We start from the raw sequence: 19,903 nt of genomic DNA, 5'->3' as shown, positions 1-19,903 counted from the left end.
AAATACCTCTCAGCGATTTCTCAAGCGCGATGGTCGAGGTCCTTGAGAACGATTGTTACTGTTTGCAATGCTTCCTCTTTACTGGAGGAGCAGCTGTGCCGGTCCCAATCACCATCGACCTGCCAGGTGCATCGCTCGTCCCTGTCGACATTGTGGAAGGCGATTCCTGATATTTTGTTGAGAGTGCCACGAGTCGCTGGGGAACAAAGCAGTAATTTTCATGGCGCTCCTCTCCGACAGGCACGGTCATCGTAAATGTATATGGATATTTTGATGCCCTTTGCCCTCTTTCTGCAAGATCACCATCGACCGGTCAGGTGCCTTTCTGCCAATTTCGTTGTCCTGGGTGACACGCGTATCACGTATTTCCACACACCTAGACGTACACCCGTCGCCAATTACGAAGTATAATGTTGCTCAAATCCCGATCCGACGCAGGCGTCATATCAAACCTGATTGATCTTTTCTTTAGGCGAAACTTTCTTCTCTTATTCCTCGATAATTTGCTTCCGTCGCCTTTGCCGTTAATGGAGATGATGGAATGGTAAATTTGGTCGATCTCGGAGAATCTGTAAACAAGACTGGTGACTAAGTGCACCTATCTTTGCTCGGGGGCGCGATATGTGCTCTCCAAGTGTGGTTAATGGGGCTGCGTACGAGAGGCTCTCCTGCCCTCATTCTATGGCTGACAATGATAGCGTATTACAGATGTTCAGGTACCGCACCTTTGCCTGGTCTTGCCTTATCGTCGGTGTCTAGACAAGATGAAATAGCCAGAAAACATCCACAGAGTTGTACTAAAGAAAGACAAAGTGCGTAAAAAATTGACAGGATAGATTACGCGTGTAAATCACACAACACTGCTTACCGGATAACAAAAAATGCTGAAATTAATAATTGGGAAGCAGAGCTTGAAAAAGGGAAGTCCCTGAAATCAGCGTTTCGCCAATTTTTCTTCAGGTTTGAAATTATCTGATTCTGTTCAAAGTGCCTTGCTAAGTACTTTGCTGCCTCTGCTGCCTCTTTTTGCTGACTGTTTTCAGTCCTAATATTGACGTTTGTGTTACATTTTTGCGCCGCTACAAGATCTGGCAGCGGCAGACGCAAGATACTCTTGCGCCCAGCATGACGCATCCCCGATGCACCGTCAGTTCGTTGCACCTGCCAAAAAAAGGCTTCAACTGCTCATCCTTGATCGACGCGGGCCATCCCACATTTGTGAATTCCTTCACTTGACAAAGAATTCGGTCTTTACATGTGGCAGCCGCGATATCTCGACTAGAAACAGGCAACGAGTCCAATCGCAACGAATAAAATGTTTCTTCTGTTTCTTTGGTTCCCGCTTCAAGATCTGGCAGCGGCAGATGCGAGCAGAGATCGGCTTCCGCGTTCTCGCTCGATTTCTTGACGATAAGATTGTAGGAGTAGGCTGCCAACGTAACTGCCAAGCGTTGCAAACGAGCAGCCGCGATGGTGGGAATCCCGGTTGTCGGGCCCAATATTGTTTGAAGAGGCTTATGGTCTGTGACCAAGGTGAATGAGCGCCCATAAAGATAGAAGTGGAACTCCTTTACACCGAAAATGACGGCTAACGCTTCTTTCTCCAGTTGACTGTATTTCTTTTCCGCTTCAGATAGCGTTCGTGAAGCGTAAGCAATGGGCCGTGCCCTTCCGTCATCGTAGACATGAAATAGGACTGCCCCTACACCATACTGAGACGCGTCGCATGACAGCCTAAGTTGTCTTTCAGGGTCATAGTGTGCGAGCGTAGGTGGTTGCGCCAATAGCGCTTTCACTTGGTTGAACGCTTTTCTAGCATGCTCATCCCAGTGCCACGCTACCTTTTTTTGCAGAAGTCTGAAAAATGGTTGAGCTATCGTCGCTAACTGGGGCACGAACTTGCTGTAATAATTGACAACGCCCTACAAAGACTGAAGCTGCTTCTTTGATTTCAGCTCTGGTGCCTGGAGAAGTGCGTCAACTTTATCTGACAATGGGGAAATGCCATATGCCACCATACGACAGACACTGGGGTTGAGTTAGGAGAAAGGAGACAGAGGCGAAAGTTTAAATTAATGCCATATGTCCATAAGGTTTCGCATGGGATTAAGAGGGTTGCCGGAACATTCGGTGTTGATGTGATTTTTCCAGCGCCCTGCAAGCTGACGCGCTTATGCGTCATTTCTAAGGTAGATAAACCTAAGAGTCATAGATGTGCCATAAAACACAGACGCACGTATGTACCATGTAGAAGAGAGGTGGTGTACGAGTTTCCGCTGGCCTGTGGAATGTTTTATGTGTGGCAAACCGGAAGATGTATTAACAATCGTTTAGTAGAGCCCTCTAAATCATTAAAAGAGAGCAGCGGACCGCACCTGCCAGTTCATTGTAGGTCATGTGTGAACAAGTGCATGCCGATTTTCGACAAAACGAAGGTGTTAGTGCAAGCAAAGGACCAAAAGGCACATGAAATCGTGGAAGCTTCCTTGATGGCAAGACATGGCCCAGATAGGCGCCTCAGCGAACCATCGGTGTATATTTTCAAGAAAGAGCGCGATTTTTTATATAGATGGGAGCTTGGCGAGGGAGTGCTCAATGGCTGCGCAGTTATGACCTGGCTTGCGCATGCTCGTGGTTCCAAGAGGCAGCATTGTGTGATTTCAATAAACTAGTTCGTACTCCGCGTTCGTCCTGTCTTCTTCTACCTCGTGTCTTGTCCCTAGCGCAGTTTAAGTTCACAAAAAAATGTGTTTCCATCTAGCCTCCCAACACACTCTCCTTGAGTTGACATCCCAGCGTTCTTAAAGTTATCAAGTTTCTGTCGTTACACAGTTCGTTATGGAGCATTGTTCACCTCCCGTCGTTATGCAAGGCCCTTTACCGTCAAGGAGCGCCGTACATGCTCCCTTACACGTGCATTTCGCTGCCACAACTGAAGCGACTACTGCATCGTCGCTGGTCGCCGTTCATTAGGACCTCGACAGCAGCCTTCAGTGGAGCACCTGGAAGACGTCACCTTATCATTTACAGCAGCCGTTGAGTTTAGCACACCTCGTTCACCATCATGACTGGAAGTTCCAAAGTTTCATGATTTAGAGGATGATCCAAAGTTGTAGGTACACACAGTAGATTCGTTCGACAGTCGACACTCCTGTCCTGAAGACGTGAAGTTGTCGCTTTCCTAGATCCGGCTTCGTGATGCAGCCAAGGCAAGGTTCGAATATTACGACTCCGCATGGCCTTCCTAGACCGAATGGAGTGTGGGTTTACTGACAGCATTAAGCCACAACCCTTCTAGCTATGACGATCGCTTAATGTGCATGCGATTTCCCATGCAAGCAGCAACCGTAGAGGTAACTCTATACGCGTATGAAAAGTTCAAGCTTTTCGAGGACTGCGAAATCTTGTGGCTCTACTCTACTGCTCGCCAGTATGTGGTCGACGGATTTTTCGACTATACGCATACTGCCGCCCTCTCTGCTCAGCCTCCGGAAAATTCAAGCTTTGTTTTCACTCGAAAGGTAGCTCAACTGTAGCAGAGCACTCGGCATTGTATTGCTACGGGTACCCCGGAGGTTGGACCTTCACAGACCGCCTGCCCACGACGCTTCTACTTCTGTTGTGCTGGTACTGGCCACAATGCCTTCAGTTGCCAAGAATCTGGATCCATTATAATGCTTGCCAATCTCCTCTGTTACCAGCATTTGTGGAAGGCATACACAACCTGTTGGCACTTGTAGATAACGGCGCTGAGCGGACGGCGCTACGCCAACATCATGCTTCTGACCTTCACTATCCGCCCATGGATACAACCCCCTCTTCACGGACTAGCGGGTAGCGCTATACAAGTGGGCATACTATACATTCATGTCCTGATGTCGGCACTGACAAAATTTATCCCACGAATTCCTGTTTTCGGGAATCTCCGTGCCGATATGATTCTGGGGACGGATTTGCTGCCTTCCGACGACAGTCAAATCATCACCAACAATGGTCGTGCGGAGCTCCTCCCTTCTACAACAGCGGCCCAGTGTACCAGGCTCAATTTCACGCCCGTTCCGACACCGACAGGTGAGCCTTCGAATTCACCTACCTTATCCTCGGTACTCGCTCGGCACGCTACATTGATTGCCCATAGCACAGCCGACCTCCTAGTTAAAGCCGCCGCAGTTGCCTAGAGGCTATCGTAGTTGCACGGGGTCACAGAATTAGATACCAGCCGGTGCGGTAGTTTTTCGGTGGGGGCGGAATGCAAGAACGCCTGTGTCCCGTGGTTTGGGGGCACGTTGAATATCCCAGATAGTCAAACTTTACGGAGTCCCCCACTACCGGCATGCCTCCTAATCATGTGGCGGTGTTGGCTCGTAAAAGCACAGGAATTAATTAAATTAATGAAATCTCCCAAGCACTAATTTGCTAGTGCATCCTATACCCAGGGGTGAACACTCGCCGATATGGGTGTCATCGTGGAGGTATGCGGAACGCATGCGTCAAATGTTCGACGCGAGCATCATTCAGCCCTTTTCAAGTTTGTTCACAGAGCCTGTCGTGCTTCTTCGTAAAAAGAATGGTTTGTTGTTATTTTGTGTAGACTACAGGAAGCTCTCTAGGGCAGCAAGCAAGCACGTGGAATTGATGACACTATTGATACGGTTCGCCATTCCAAGTTCTTTTCTTCGCTTGATCTACGCGCATGGTACTGGCAATCACTGTTGCGGAAGATAAGTCCAAGCCAGTATTTCGAACTCTTTCAGGGTTGGGCGAATTTAACCACATGCCGTTTGGCTTGGGCACTACTCCTAGCACGTTTAGGCGCCCCATGTATTCCGTGCTGGGTCCTTTGAGGAAACCAAGCTTGTGTAATATGTTTGGATCACATTCTGGTCGTTGCGCAACGTAGGAAGAACGTGTGCGCAATTTAGGCGAACTACAAAATCTCTATGAGGCTAACTTTCAGTTAAAGGGGGAGTAATATCAGTTTGGTCTTTCCTAGATTTATTATCTCCGACATAGTATCGCGGTAAAGGGCATCCACACGTTCCCGGACCAGATTGCTGCTGTGGCAGAATACTTCACACCAACTTGCCTGGAACAAGTTCAGTCATTTATGGGCATTGCTTCGTGATTGCGTAAATTTATTCACCACTTCGCATCAACCACTTCTCCTGTGGCCGATTTACTTAAAAAGGAGTTTGTGTTGAATGAGGTACCCCACAAGCTATCGCTTGTCGAACTCAAAACAGTAGTTAACTCACTACCCGGTGCCAAGTCACCTGAATGACGACAGGTCTACTGATGCCAGCCAGATGGGCCTTGGAGCTGCACTAGCGCAGCGTAACCCCGGTAGCATCGATCGTATTGTCGCATATGCGAACCGGAAACTCTGAGATACCTAGCGGCACTACCACTCCCATGAACTGGAATGTCTAGCGGCGGAATGAGTGTGGATGCTAAATCCCACCACTTTCTCTTTGGTTGCAAGTTAGCCGTCAGGACCGATAATGCTGCATTATCATGGATGTTTTCCGAGCAGCAGCTGAAGCATAACTTTGCCCGATAGATTAGCATGCTTCATGAGTACGATTTTCACATGCGCCACAGTGCTGAGGGGCTAAACGAAATCACCGAAGCTCTCTCGCTGAAGCCCCTTGACCACGTGTCCAAAAAAAGGAGAGACCCTGTTTCTTCTCTCAACAAGGTTTCTCCAAAGCCCAACAGAAGGACAAACCCTCATCGTCAATAACTGCCTCGATCCCTGTCGCAGAAAATAATTCGACATTCGTAATATGCGAGGACACACTGTATGGGCGTCAGTCGGACAACGATCAGTCAGAAGAACGTCACTTAAAAGTAATTACTAATTCTTTTAGAAGAGCCATTTCACGTATCGTTCTTAATGGCCTGGAAGAAGGGCACATCGGCCAGCGAGCCATGCCCCGCAAAATCAAAATGCTTCTGGTGGCCGGAAAAGCAATGCCAGCTCCTACGTCGGCAGTTGCGAAGTGTGTCAGCAGTATAAGCTATTGCCAGGATGCTGGTGCGGATTACTTCCGCCAGATACCATTTTTGATACTGTTGGCATAGACATTATCGCATCTCTACAGTAGGAAACCACTACATCATTCTGGCTGTGGGCTACTTGTCGAAGTACGTCAATGTGTCCGCTGAGTGATCTCTTGAGCCCGCTCACCTTATCGATTTGCTGAAGCTCAGTTTTAAGTGGAGGCATGACTGGGACGTTCACCTTCAATCAGCTACCTATGCCGTTAACACGGTCAGACGACTACTAGGGCGACGCCATGTGACACAAGCATAACCACGGCGCGCAAGCCGGAGCACTTACGAGGCACAGGGAGCTCGAACATAAGAAAGCATTTATTTAATGCGTGTGATTGCTGATATCCCAGAAGTGGGAAGGATTGTGTTGGCGGGTAGTAGGAAAGAAAACGTACTGCCCATGATTTGCACTCGGGTGTGACGCAGGCACAACGGGAAACTTCTACGTGAAGCTGCCCCAGCTCGAAGCTGTCCTCAGCGTAGACACATTGGTTAGCATTTCCAGCTCCGACGAACGAGCGCCCATTTTTCAAAATATCAGAACTACACTGATAAGCGCTTCAGAAATGCAAGAAACCGAGAAGGGTTGCTATGACTGCCGGCATCAACCTGCTCCGGTGTATAACGCAGGTGATGGTGTTTTGGTACGAAGAGGAGGCTGCTTTTCAGGCCATTTTAGTACTAGAGAGGTTTTAAGGGCCCTTCACAATTACTGAACGCGCAGGAGAGAACACCTGGCGTGTGAACGCCTCGTTAGCGGTGCCTGCCTGGATAGGGCTAAACGAATTAACTTCACAGTGTACATATCATGGATCAACAAAGTTTCCGGCGGTTGAACTGAACTGTCCATCTTTACAACGAAGCTGTGTACGTCACGGACCTGCGTGACTGAGCCGTATGCGTGGAGTGATTTTAAAGAGAATGGAAGAGATAAGTGCAGTGCCGTAACTGTCTCTCACAGGAGGACACCTCAACAGCACTGCACGGGGAAAGGGGTGTGGGGAAAAAAAGATGAAGAGGGAGGAAAGCAGAAGGCGGGAGGGGCCAACCCTCGTGTGCTCGGGTGCGTGGTGTCGCAACGCACCAAACGCCTGCTGACGCAGGCGCCCCTGCGGGGAGCCGTATGCGTGGTCTCTTGAGTGTGTGTGTGCGGGGGGGTGGGGGTGGAGAAGGGTGTCTGTTCTTTCTAACGTCCGTAAGATGAACAAAAAATATGACGGCACTGCGTGGCATCGTACGTAAGTTGGTCATATCTGGTTTCGCTAACATCCGTAAATTGCACAAAACAGATAACGAACAATAATGCGGTGGAGAAGAAAGAACGGACACGTGGTTTCACCGCAAACCACACCTGCACAGTGAGGGAGTGCACCCGAGCTGGCCGCCGTTGCTGCCGGCTGCATGTGCTGTTCTCCGCCCTCAATATAACGGCGCGGCAGTTGTTGCGGGAAAACAAGGGGGTGTTCGCCGCGGTAGCTGCCGCGGTGTGTAAGAACCGGATCTTGCATTGCAGATGTAGGCCATTGCAATAGATGCAACAAGAATGGGGAAAATTGGTAGAGCACGATTGTGCGCACGGCCTAATAACAAACCGAGCACGAAGAGAGGCGTCGACAGCAGAGACGCGACTAAAACCAAGGACAGAGTGCCAGTGCGAAAGTGGCGAATACAGCCAGCGAATGCCTCCGAAGAACGTCAGCGAGAGTAGATGCGAGAGCCTAATCGCCGACGTCGATTGCAAGCTACCGATGAATGTCGCGCCCTGGAGGCCGCTCGTAAGCGTCAAGCTACACCGTTCGACTCTGCTTCCAAGGGGCAGAAGCAGCTTCCCAGGCTAACCCGCCACCATATGAATGGTTCGGCCCGAATTCTATTTATTTTTTTTTTTTTTGGCAGGTCCGCAGTGTGGTCTAGTGTCAAGACGAAAAGTGTGAATAAGTATTGGAAGGAACAAAAAGAGATGGAAGAGTATAGCGCAAGAGAAGGAAGTCGCTTGGAAATACGGCCACGGGTCCCGTTCTTCACATTTAAATGTACATATTGACACGTGTACTTGCTCCTATCTCGTGTGACCGCTCTATTACCGGGTAACAAAAGCTAAACGTTATCGGTTAGTGCAAGACGCACCTGCATGTATCGGAAGTTTCTCGAATGTTATCGATGGTTCTATCTGCTGTCTGTTTTCACCAAACTTTCTCTAATCTGAATGTATTCGCGACACGAACTGTGTAGTACTTTCCGGGGGACTCAGGGGCACCAGAGGTTTTTCTGGAACCTACGATGACTCACGTATAATATGCGATGCGCTTGCCCCTCAGATGAGATTGCGACGATCGCCACCTGTATTCGCCGCTATCGCCGTGCGTTGCGTCAACTTGCTTTCGAGGGAACAGGTTCGCTCAATGAAATGTTTAGATGTACACAGGTTTGCGACTGTTTTCTTCATCGATACTATGTGACAATATATATATATATATATATATATATATATATATATATATATATATATATATATATATATATATATATATAGAGAGAGAGAGAGAGAGAGAGAGAGAAAAAAAAAGAGAGAGAGAGAGATGTCTGTATGTAGGTATAAATGTTATGTTTGTATGTATGTATGTATGTATGTATGTATGTATGTATGTATGTACAGGCGCTCCCAGAATAATTCGGAACGCCACACACGCGGCCGCTCGCCGGCGGAGCGCACCCGTGGAAGAAGTAGTACCATGGTCTGCGCGTGCGCGGTCTCCCTAGCAAGCAAGGTTGGCTCCCTAGTGCATCTAGTTTGTGTTGCCTTGCTCCAGAACGGTAGCCCTAGGTGCCCCTTAACGTTTTGTCAAGGGGGGCTGGGCCGGTGGTGTCTGTGACAAGCTGTGTCTGCGCATGCACTCGAGTTGGAGCATGAGCGCTCGTGTCTGCATGTTCGCGTGCTTGGCCTTTTTTTTTTTCATTTTTCGTGTGGGCTGTATTTATCATTTGCTAAAAATATTTATGGTAGGTTACCGTGACTAGCGCTGGCAAAGGGCGGCGCTTTCGTCTGATGCAACCATGATGATATCGGCGGCTCGATTGATAAAGGGATACGAACATATTTAAACAACGACAGTTATGCGAATTCCGCCCTATTCCAATCGAGGCAACATGCCGAAAAGAGTGCCGATGAATGTGCGGAGAAATATAGTTAAGCTCAGTTCACAAGGTATACCTCAACGTGAGATATGCCGCCTCACAGGAAAGTCTATAAGTGCGGTCAACCGAATAATCCAAGCATACAGGGATGAATGTGGCCGACTCAAAGATGCAGCACGATCGGGACGACACCGATGCACATCGGAAGAGTCCGATCTTCTTATTGTTGCTGCAGCCGTTGCTGATCCTTTCCAGAGCGCCCGCCAGATCAAGACAGCCCTCAACCTGCAAGCCAGTGAGGAAACAATTAGAAGGCGCATGCGAGAGGCTGGTCTTCGTGGATTTGTCGCGGCACAAAAGCTACACCTTACGGAGCACCAAAAACGCCGGCGCCTTGAGTTTTGCAGGGCATATGAGCGCTGGACGACTGAAGAATGGAAGGAAGTAATATTTTCAGATGAATCGACATTTTCATCTAGATGGGACCAAGAGCGCCGCGTATGGAGACCATGTAACTGCAGGTATTTTCATTTTCTTTCTTGTCTTTTAAGCACAAATTCTTCGGACGCGCAAAAGGTATTTCATCTGAAAAGACCATTATCTATTCCCTTCTTTTCGTGCAGATACGAGCCTGGGTATGTTTCTGAGATCCACAGCAGCGGCCGCTGTACTGTCAACGTTTGTGGAGCAATTAGCAAAGAGGGCCTCGGTCCGCTAATCCGACTGTCCCCATCGTTCACAGCTGAAGCTTACTGTGACATTCTGGACTACCACCTATTGCCATACGCGCTGGACGGGCCATTTAAATATGGCTGCTACTTCTTCCAGCAAGACCTGAGCCCGGTGCACACCGCCAGAGCTGTGGCAAAACTTCTTCAAGAACGTGGGGTTCGCGTTCTTGACTGGCCTCCGAAAGGTGCAGACTTCACTGTCATGGAGAACGTGTGGGGCATGATGAAGGAAAGCTTATCCAAGCTGAATCTGGGAGGGGCCAGTGCCGACGAGCTCTGGCTCGCCATAACGCGCGAGTGGAAGCGCCTTGGTGAGAGGAGGGACTTCGTCGATGCGCTCTACGAGTCAATTCCACGCCGCGTACAAGCTGCGCTTCGCGTGGACGGCGCATTCGCGAGATATTGATAGCCGATTACGCCAATCGCTTTAGACGAAACAGTTACGTTTCGATTCTTTTTTTTTTTTTTTTACTGTGGAAAAAATAAACCCCGTGTTCTTCCTATTATTTAGATTTACTATGTTCCCCTTACTACTTTTTTGCATTCAGCTCACACAGCCTACCCTGGATTATCATTGTATATTTCCTCTGAGCAAAAGAAAATCAGTATCTTCGCCAACAAACGCCGACTCGCGATCAATACGTAAGGATACTCGCTACCAGTGGTCCAGATTCCGTGATTGATTGGCGCACAATATATACGAACCACGTAACGGGTTGCGTCAATAAATGAGTAGAGTCGTGAAGAGTTCATTAGAGTGACCTTTGCATGAAGTGACTTCCTGTGCGTGAAATTGGCCTTGATGAATGCGCCGCGTTATTTCATTTTGTGAACTCTTTTATTGCCACTATCGCAGACACACCCGTTAAGAGGGGTCATGTAATAGTGGAAATTGTCCTCGTATTGCGAAGCTAGTAGTAACACGGATAGGGAGATATTTTACTAAGAGCTAATACTTCGCAGGACAGGCTAACATGGTGGAAAAATAAGGCAGCGTTGCCGTTGTAGCCAAGCCGCCCCACTAGCACGTAATCACGCAAAGCATTGCTATCTCCCAGACGGGATGCAGACCATGGCGAGAATGCGCTGCAAGGAATGCAGGAGCCTTTATTTGTAGATAACGGTGCATGCATGCTGTGCTACAGACATTCATTCGCCCAGCCCCCATTGCACAATGCTAAAGGGCACCTAGCGCTACCTTCTTGGAGCAAGGCAACGCCAATCTAGATGCACTAGGGAGCGAAACTTGCTCGCTAGGGAGACCGCGCATGCGCAAATCTTGCCTGTATTTATCCGCCGACGCGCTCCTCCGACGAGCAGCTGCGCGTCCAGCGTTCCGAATTATTCTGGGAGCACCTGTATGTGTGTGTGTGTTGGGTGTTTGCCTGGAGATAATCAAGGGGTGTGTATATCTGCACTTTTTATTGTGTAACCTTGCATTAGTAAAATTCAAGCTTATTCTCAATAAAATATTGTTCGTTGACACTGCTCGTCACATCAGAAATAAAGACAGACTGTTTTATTTCACTCTTTTGCATATGATTTGCTTTTACCTATACCTGTTTACCTGTATCTTCATTTTGAACTGTGCACCTTACGCACTCCTGTGTGAACCTTTTAAAGCGTAATCTACGTCACAGAATTTGGAAAAATAAAATAGTGACGCTTAGTACATATGAATTGGAAGTTCTTTTCGATCTGGCTAGAAATCTTTAGTGCCTCTGTTGGTTCAGGTGGCCACTGATGCTATATGACCGAGAAACAAACGAATCCTTGTTCGTATAATGTACTAACACTTGAAAGTCACATATGTGTCACGTAGGTCCATAAATCGCTGCTGATACTTTTTCATATTCTTCAATAAAGGAACACCCAAGTCAAAAACCATTAGGCTATTCAGATACCTGCCCCTTCTAAAGCTTGTCTCTCGAATTAGAAACTCGAGACAGCTTCCTGTCGAAAGTGGAAATGCTTGCACTGCACAGAATGCACGTTAAAAAATTACATGTGATGGGACTTAATTCGGAGTTCTCCACTACGGCGTACCTCATAATGAGATCATTCTTTGAGCATGTGGACATCTTGAGTTTTATTTAACTGTTGAATGCACCATCTGTCAAAAAAGAAGTCTATCACAAACGGCACGACCGTTCCAAGGTACTTCTGACATTGTGAGAGCATTGCCACTGGTCGCATTTGATGGTCAGGTTTGAGTGTTAAAATAGCACGTTTCGTGAAAGATACAGAAATAGGTGTGAAACATCCTCAAGAACAAATCGAACCCATGATCGTTTAAACACCCTTTTCCCCATGGGAGAGGTTAGGGGTATATCAGTGTGTGTGGAGCATTGTACATGCCTTATCCCGGTTAATTATTTTTTTCCGCTGTCCAGAAATTGCCAATCTACCGTCCACAAGGACTAATGTGGTGGTCGAGCTGCTCAAAAGCATCTTGACCCAACCCCGTATGCCTGAATTTCTGGTGGTCGATATACAAACCAGTTTGTTAGCTCAGAATTCAAGGAGTTTGCTCTGCCGTAGGGTTTACATCATGACACTGTCTGTGCGAAGTTGCCGCAAATCATCAAAGAAGTAGAGAGATTGCAACATGTGGTTGAGAATCTAGTTATGAAATTAAAATATCGTTATCTGGAGCTGCTAGCCTACTGCGCGAATCAAGATGTTCTTGGAGCCTGCCGAGATAAAAACCTGCCGCGTAAACCACTGAGAACAATATCACCCACGATACCGCAAGAATGACAATTAGGGCCTTGCAGCACTAAGTTAAAAACTCCGTTATTAAAGGATCGCCACATCAGGAAGAGACAGTGTCGCTACTACGAAGCAAAACGACTCAGGTTGGAGGTGCGTGACCTTGTTTGGGTGCCTGACGTAAATTCAGAAGCCGCAGTAGCGAGAATTCCAGAACCGCGGTCGTATTTCGTGAGAACACATCACGATGCCGAATTTAGGCAGAATAGGAGAATGCTCAACTGTCTCCCAAAAGGAGGGTTTGATGTGTGGATGTACGAATTTCCAGTTAAGCAACTTCCCAGTGTGGCTGATTTGGTTCCGAGCGCAATTAATACACTTGAAGATATATTGGGACCTAGAAAACCAGATGGCGACCGGAGTTCCCGTCGCCGTCTGGTTCCGCAAAAGCAAGGAGTTCCGCAAAAGCCTAGAAGGCCAGGTCTGGGTGAATGATATCCGAAGTTTTTAGTTTTGTTTTGTGTTGCTGCGGCACGTCTTCCTAGGCGTGTGGTTATATTAGGAAAGGGAGATGTACTCCAATGCCGCGGACAAAAAGAGGCGCCAACGCCAGGCCAAATCCCAAAGCCGACTTATCAGCCTCCGAAAATAACCCCAGGAAAACACGGACAACTAAGGAAAGGCCTTCTGGTGCGCCAGTAAACGCCGGTTGTTGTCTAATGTCAGAGCCCAGAATTGTCAAAACTCAACAAACTATATTCTTCCCTTAAGGCAGTTACATTCGCAGATGCACACTTCCTCTAGGCACATCACAATGCAATTCAGATGGGTACTAAGAAAACTCTTGAAAATAAGTAGACAATGATGATGATGATGATGATGAAAAACTTTATTTATCCCTCTTTAAAGGGAAGGGGGCAATGGAATAGAGGGTGGGGGGAGGAACTACTTGAAGTAGGCCTCCTTTATCCTCTCAGCCCACTCCAGGATGGCCTCCTGAAGTTCGGGCCTGGAGCTGCGCAAGGCAGCCTCCCACTGCTCCTCACTAGATATTAATTGCTTGAGGAAAGGGGGAAGGGGGTGCTTAGGGCATCCCCACATGATGTGGTTTAAGTCTGCTCTGGGAGAGACACAGAATTTACAAGAGGGAGAAAGGTAAATGGCGGGATGAATGCGGTGGAGGTGGTAAGGGGACGGAAAGGTGCGAGTCTGCAGCTGTCGCCACAGAACTTCACACCTACGCGAGGATTTGCCCATGAGTGGCGGAAAGGTTAAGCGGTCTAATCGGTAGTGTGTGCAGATTTCGTGGTAAGTAATAAGTCGATCCCGCGCTGTAAACGGCGCCTCCTCCGTGGCGAGGTCCGACGCATCTGATGCCTGAGCCCGGACTGTATATCCTCGGGCACTGGCATGAGCCGCCTCGTTTCCGGCAAGGCCCGCATGCGCGGGAGTCCAGATTAATGCCACAGTTTGATTGAAAGGATGAGCCAAGAGAAGAGAGAAAGCTGGCTTAGAGACCCTACCCGCTCCGAAGTTATGTATGGCTGCTTTGGAGTCACTAACGATAACTGATGAATTTGGAATTGTGAGGGCCAGGGCTATGGCCGCTTGCTCCGCCTCCTCCGAGGAAGAGCCAGGAATGGAGGCGGCCGCAGCGACCTGCCCGTGAGAGTTAATGACTGATATTGCGTAATGATTTCTGTTCGCATATTCGGCGGCATCAACATAGAGCACGTCTTTAGAGGTGGAGAATTGTTTTTGGAGAGCCTTTGCTCGCTGCCTCCTGCGCTGTTTGTGATGCACAGGGTGCATGTTTTTAGGAAGTGGGGGGATGCAGAGGTTCTCGTGTATGTGATGTGGAATGGTGTATTTAGTCTTGATGATGGGTGCCGGAGTGATAGAAAGAGTTTGTAGAATGTGTCGACCTGTTGCGGTGTTAGACAGTCTGCTATATTGGGATGTGAGGTGGGCTTCTGTGAGTTCAGAAAGTGTGTTGAAAGTTCCAGTAAGCATTAGCCTTTCAGTGGAGGTACGTATGGGGACCCCGAGAGCGAATTTATATATTTTGCGTAAAAGAGTGTCGATCTTATCTGATTCTGATTTAAGGAAATGTAGATATGGTGTTGCCAATGTAATTTTACTGATAACGAAGGCCTGAATCAAGCGGAGAAGTTCGGCCTCCTTTAGTCCGCCATGTTTATTGGAGACTCGCCCTAGAAGACGCAGGGTGTGATCGACTGTGGTCTGGAGTGTATGTAGGGTATATGTGTTGAGCCGGTTGCTTTGAATGTGTAAACCGAGCACCCGGAGCCTGTCCACTCTAGTAACGGGGATGTGGTTTAGGATTACCTCTATGCTAGACATGTGTTTTCCGGCCCCCCGGTGGGATGGCAGAAGTAGCAGCTCGGATTTTTGAGGGGAGCATGTGAGATTCATAGCCCCGGCATGAGCCACGACGGCGTCTGCTGCGGCCTGTAGAGTGTCTTGAATCTCTCCGTCGGAGCCGCCAGTCGTCCAAAGAGTGATGTCATCGGCGTAGAGTGAAAACTTGAGATCGGGAATAGACCGCAATGCTTGCGCCATCGGCATCATAGAAAGATTAAAAAGAAAAGGGGACAGCACTGAGCCTTGGGGCGTGCCGTAGCTACCTAAAGCGTATGAAAGGGATTGCTCTGTGCCTATGTGTATCGTTGCGGTACGGTTGGATAAAAAGGTACATATGTAGTCATATGTCTTTCCGCCAACCCCAATGAGATTAAGCTCTCGGAGGATGGCGGAATGTGAAACGTTATTGAAGGCTCCGTGGAGGTCCAGACTGAGAATTGCTTGCGTATCTAGACTGCTATTTGGTGTAATGATGTCATGCTTCATTCGAAGCATGATATCTTGGCATGAAAGAGATTTTCGAAAACCTACCATTTCAGATGGATAAAGATTGTTGTCCTCCATGTATTTACTGAGTCGGTTGAGGATTACGTGTTCGAATGTTTTACCTAGACAAGAGGTTAGTGATATAGGCCTGAGATTAGAAGTGTTGAGGGGTTTGTTTGGCTTAGGGATAAAAATTACCCTGGCATCTTTCCACGAACTAGGGAGGGTGCCAGTGTCAAAGCAGTGATTGAAGTACGCCGTGATGGCTGTGACAGAGTTGTCGTCTAGATTTCGGAGTATTTTATTGTTAATAAGGTCGGGGCCTGGTGCTGACATTGTGCGCAGGGTGGCGAGGGCATGGCGAACCTCTGCTTCCGTGATAGCGGCGCTAAGTAGGTCGTTGGGTTCGCCAGTATATTTTGGCATGTCATACTTCTGAGCGGGAGGCAGATGTTTATGGCGGAGGTCGTCGAAGAATCCGTTGAGATTGTTTTTGTGTGCATGTAGCAGTTTGTTTATGCTATGGTTGTGGTGTGTGCGCGATGTGGTAGGACAAGGATGAAGCAACATTTACTGGGACCGAACTAAATAGGTGCGGCACGCAGGCACCAGACGGGGTGGTTCCCTAGTTACGGGACCCATATGTTCCCTGCAGCTCCTGGCCCCTGTCCGTCAGTGCGAGCTGAATCGGTAGGGCGGGGCTGGATAACAAGGTCTCCCATCGCTCAAGGGGTTGGGGATTGGGGGTGTTGGTGGGAAGGGGAGGAGGGGGTATTGAGTTCTGTGCACTCTGCCATGACGTGCGGCAGGGTGCCCTTTTCTGTTCTGGAAAAAGGACAGAGCATATCGTATTCTGCAGGGTACATGCGGTTCATCAGTACGGGATGACCAAGCGATCCCGCCTGCGCTCGACGCAGGATCGTCTGTTGTTGCCTGGTGAGTTTGGGGTGCGGTTCTGGCAGCCTGCACCTTTCCTCTCGGTACATCCGGGTAATGTCCCAAAAGCTGGTAACCGGGTGCGGTAGCTCTTCGGGCTCGTGCTCGGCCCGGATTGACATTTCTCGGGCATGGTAGTCGGCGATGGTGTTTCCTGCTACCTGCGAGTGAGCCGGGACCCACGCGAGCTCTATGGCTCTTCCCGGAGGCTTGTGCGTGGCTAGAATGGCTCGGGCCGTGGAGGAGATTACCCCCCGGCGGAAGCTTCTGTAGGCTGTCTTTGAGTCGGTGACTACGGTGTCCACGCTCGGCTGTGCGAGTGCGAGGGCCACGGCCGCTTCTTCGGCAACTGCGGGGTCTGTTGTCTTCATAGACGCGCTGACGATCAGCCTGTATTTTGATGTAACCACCACCGCTGCACGCTCACTGTGTATTCGGAGCGAGGCGTCCGCGTAGAGGGCCCTGGGGTTCTCTTCCAGCTTCCGGGCTAGGGCTTTGGCTCGAGCGGTGCGCCTTTCGTCGTCCTTGCCCGGCGTCATGTTCCGTGAAAGAGGTTTGGTCTGAATGATCGTTTTCAAGCCTTCCGGAAGGGCCGGTTTGATGGGTACTGGCTCGATCTGCCATCCTATCTTGCGTAGGACGGCTCGTCCGTGTTCCGTGTGACTGCGCCAGATTCTCTGATTAGAGAGGTGAGCTTCGATGAGCTACTCCACCGTGTTGTGGGCACCCATGTCTAGCAGTTTTTGCGTGGACATGTATATGGGCATTCCCAGTGCTTGTTTCGTTGCTTTACGAAGCATCGTGTTTAGGGTGTTCCATTCGCCTTCGTCAGCTGTAGATACGGGGCATAGTAGGTAACCTGTGACACGACGAACGCGCGTACCAGCCGCATGTCATCGTCTTATTTAAGGCCTCGCTTTCTGTTAGATACCCTCCGAATCATACGAACTATCTGTTCGGTTGTAGTCTTGATCTACGTAATGGCGGCCTGTGCCTTTCCGTCGCTCTCAAATAGTAGGCCAAAAATCCTATTCTGCTGTGTTTGCTTTATGATCGTTCCGGCGATGGTGATAATCACGTTCGGCGGCAGCAGCTTCTTGGATTTTCCCGGTTGGATCACGAGCAGCTCTGATTTCTGGGGAGCGCAGCTCAGTCCGCACGACTTTGCACACTCGTGCATGGTCGTTGCCGCCCGCTGCAAGACTTCCTCCACCCAGGCATTGGATCCGGCTCAGGCCGTCCACACCGTAATATCGTCGGCGTAGAACGCGTAGAACTTTGTCAAACGCTCCATTCAGGTCGAGGGCGAGTATCCCGCGCGGCAAGTGCCTCGTTGCCGGCTTGAACACCAGTTCGTGGAGTTGGATCATCACGTCTTGGGTGCTGAGATGTTGCCTGAAGCTGTACATCGTCTACGACATCTGATCCGTTTGTTCGAGGTGCTTCTGCAGCCGGCGAAGGACCATGCGCTCCATCACCTTCCCCACGCAGGATGTGAGGGAGATGGGCCACATGTTGTCTATCGTGAGGGCCTTGCCGGGCTTTGGAATGAGGCGGACTTCGGCGTCCTTCCATTCCTTCGACAACTGCGAGCTCTCCCAGGCTTCGTTATTGTGCTCTAGGAGGCCGTGGGCCACTGTACCGCTCATGTTACCGAGTAATTTGGAAGTTATGGCGTCCCTGCGGGGTGCACTTCTCTTGTTACTGTCATCTATCGCTGTCCACAGTTCTGTCATGGTAAACTGCCGGTCCAGTTCTTCGTTGTCGGGTCCTTCGTACCTCTCGGGCACCGGGCACTGGCCCTTCTCTGTATTTAGGTACTTGGCCTTCAGGTCTTCCAGGAGCCTGCTGCCGTCTCCCTTGTACGTGTTCAATACTTTGATGAGGTTGCGATTGGTCGCAGTTTTGCTATTCAGCGGGTCGATCAGATGCCTCTTCCACATTGAGAGCTTGCCGTGTAGGCTGTTCTCAGGACTTCAGGCAATTTTTCTTACATAGTTCGGCCGCGTGCTCGGCGATCTGTTTGTTCAAGACTGCTATGCGCTTGGCCAGCTTTCTGTTGTGTCTCTGATGTTTCCACCGCCGCGTTAACGAGTATCGGGCTGCCCACATGTGGGTCAGTTTGGCGTCCACGTACGGTGTCTGCGGCGTCGTTGCGATTTCTTGCGTAAACTTATCGAGGGCCTTCTTCTGGTCCATCACCCATTCGGTATAGGTCCTTTGTGTTTCAGCTTGTCACGATTCTTCCTCGGATGCCGCTTCTTCATCATCATCATCATCGTCATCATCAGACTGGTTACGCCCACTGCAGGGCAAAGACCTCTCCCATACTTCTCCAACTACCCCTCTTCTTATTCTTGGGTAAACTTTCTGATCTTGTCCCAATCTGTGATCCGCGCTGTCCCCAGCACAGCCCGATATCGGGAGCCTCGGATCGTGATGCCGATCACGCTGGGGTCAGACCCCAGGTCCACTTCTTCGCTTCTCCAGCAGACGTCTAGCATTCCCGATAACCACGACAGGTCTGACGTGGTGTCCCTGGCGGCTCTGTTGCCTCTTCTGGTGGTTACGTCCGGCTCGTTCAGGAGGGCCATCTCGTGATCCTCCATTGCTTTGGGCAATGCTTTTCTTCTCTCGGACTGAAACTTATAGCCCCACGTTGTGTGAGGGGAGTTAAAGTCACCGAGGATCAGGAGCGGCCTGGTCCCCGGCAACCCTTTCGACTGGCTCACGATGCGGTCAAATTCGTACTGCCGTTGTGACGGCCGGCAGTACGCGCTCATTACAAATAAATTGCCTGACCTACCGATTTCTCTCGCATGAATTTCGACCAGCGTGTGCTCGCACCCGCCCTGCGCCGTGACATGTTGAGTTGCCGCCACGTTGCTGCGGACGAGCACCGCTGTTCCGTTCTCCGTGGGGTCCGTGTAAGGGACGTACACCGGGAGTCTTGGTTTCCCGTTTGTTTCCTGTAGAGCAATTACATCGGGCTTGTTTCCTAGCCCGTCAATGTGTAATAATAGTTCCGCTTCTTTGTTGCGAATCCCGCGGACGTTTCATTGGTAAATTACTTTGGTATCCCCCCCTGTCTTCTTGTGCTTCTTACTTGGCTTCTGCATCATCCTTTCCGGACGTCACGAGTCGATTGCGCCTTTTCGCGAACGCGCCTTTGATTTTTTTCGGACCGCCCCTTTTTCAGGGACGTGAAGCGGTTCCTCACCGATGTTGAGGCTACTTTTGGCGCTAGGCGCTTGTGCTTCACCAATGGCGTGTGAGGCTGACTCTCGACAGCCTCGAGTCGGGCGTCCATTTTGCCTAGCCTTTCATTCATTTGAGAAATTGCGGCCAAAATGGCCGTCAGGTCTCCTTCTCGCGGGATCTATGTCGTTGCCGTGGTCGTGGTCTCTGCGGTCGCCGCTTCCTGTCCGCTCGCGGGGCTCACTTCGGCGTCCATCGCCTCT

Source organism: Dermacentor andersoni, chromosome 5, assembly GCF_023375885.2.
Source record: "Dermacentor andersoni chromosome 5, qqDerAnde1_hic_scaffold, whole genome shotgun sequence".
In the NCBI taxonomy this organism is placed as follows: Eukaryota; Metazoa; Arthropoda; class Arachnida; order Ixodida; family Ixodidae; genus Dermacentor; species Dermacentor andersoni.
The sequence above is the reverse complement of the archived record's forward strand: the minus strand, read 5'-3'. Positions refer to the sequence as shown.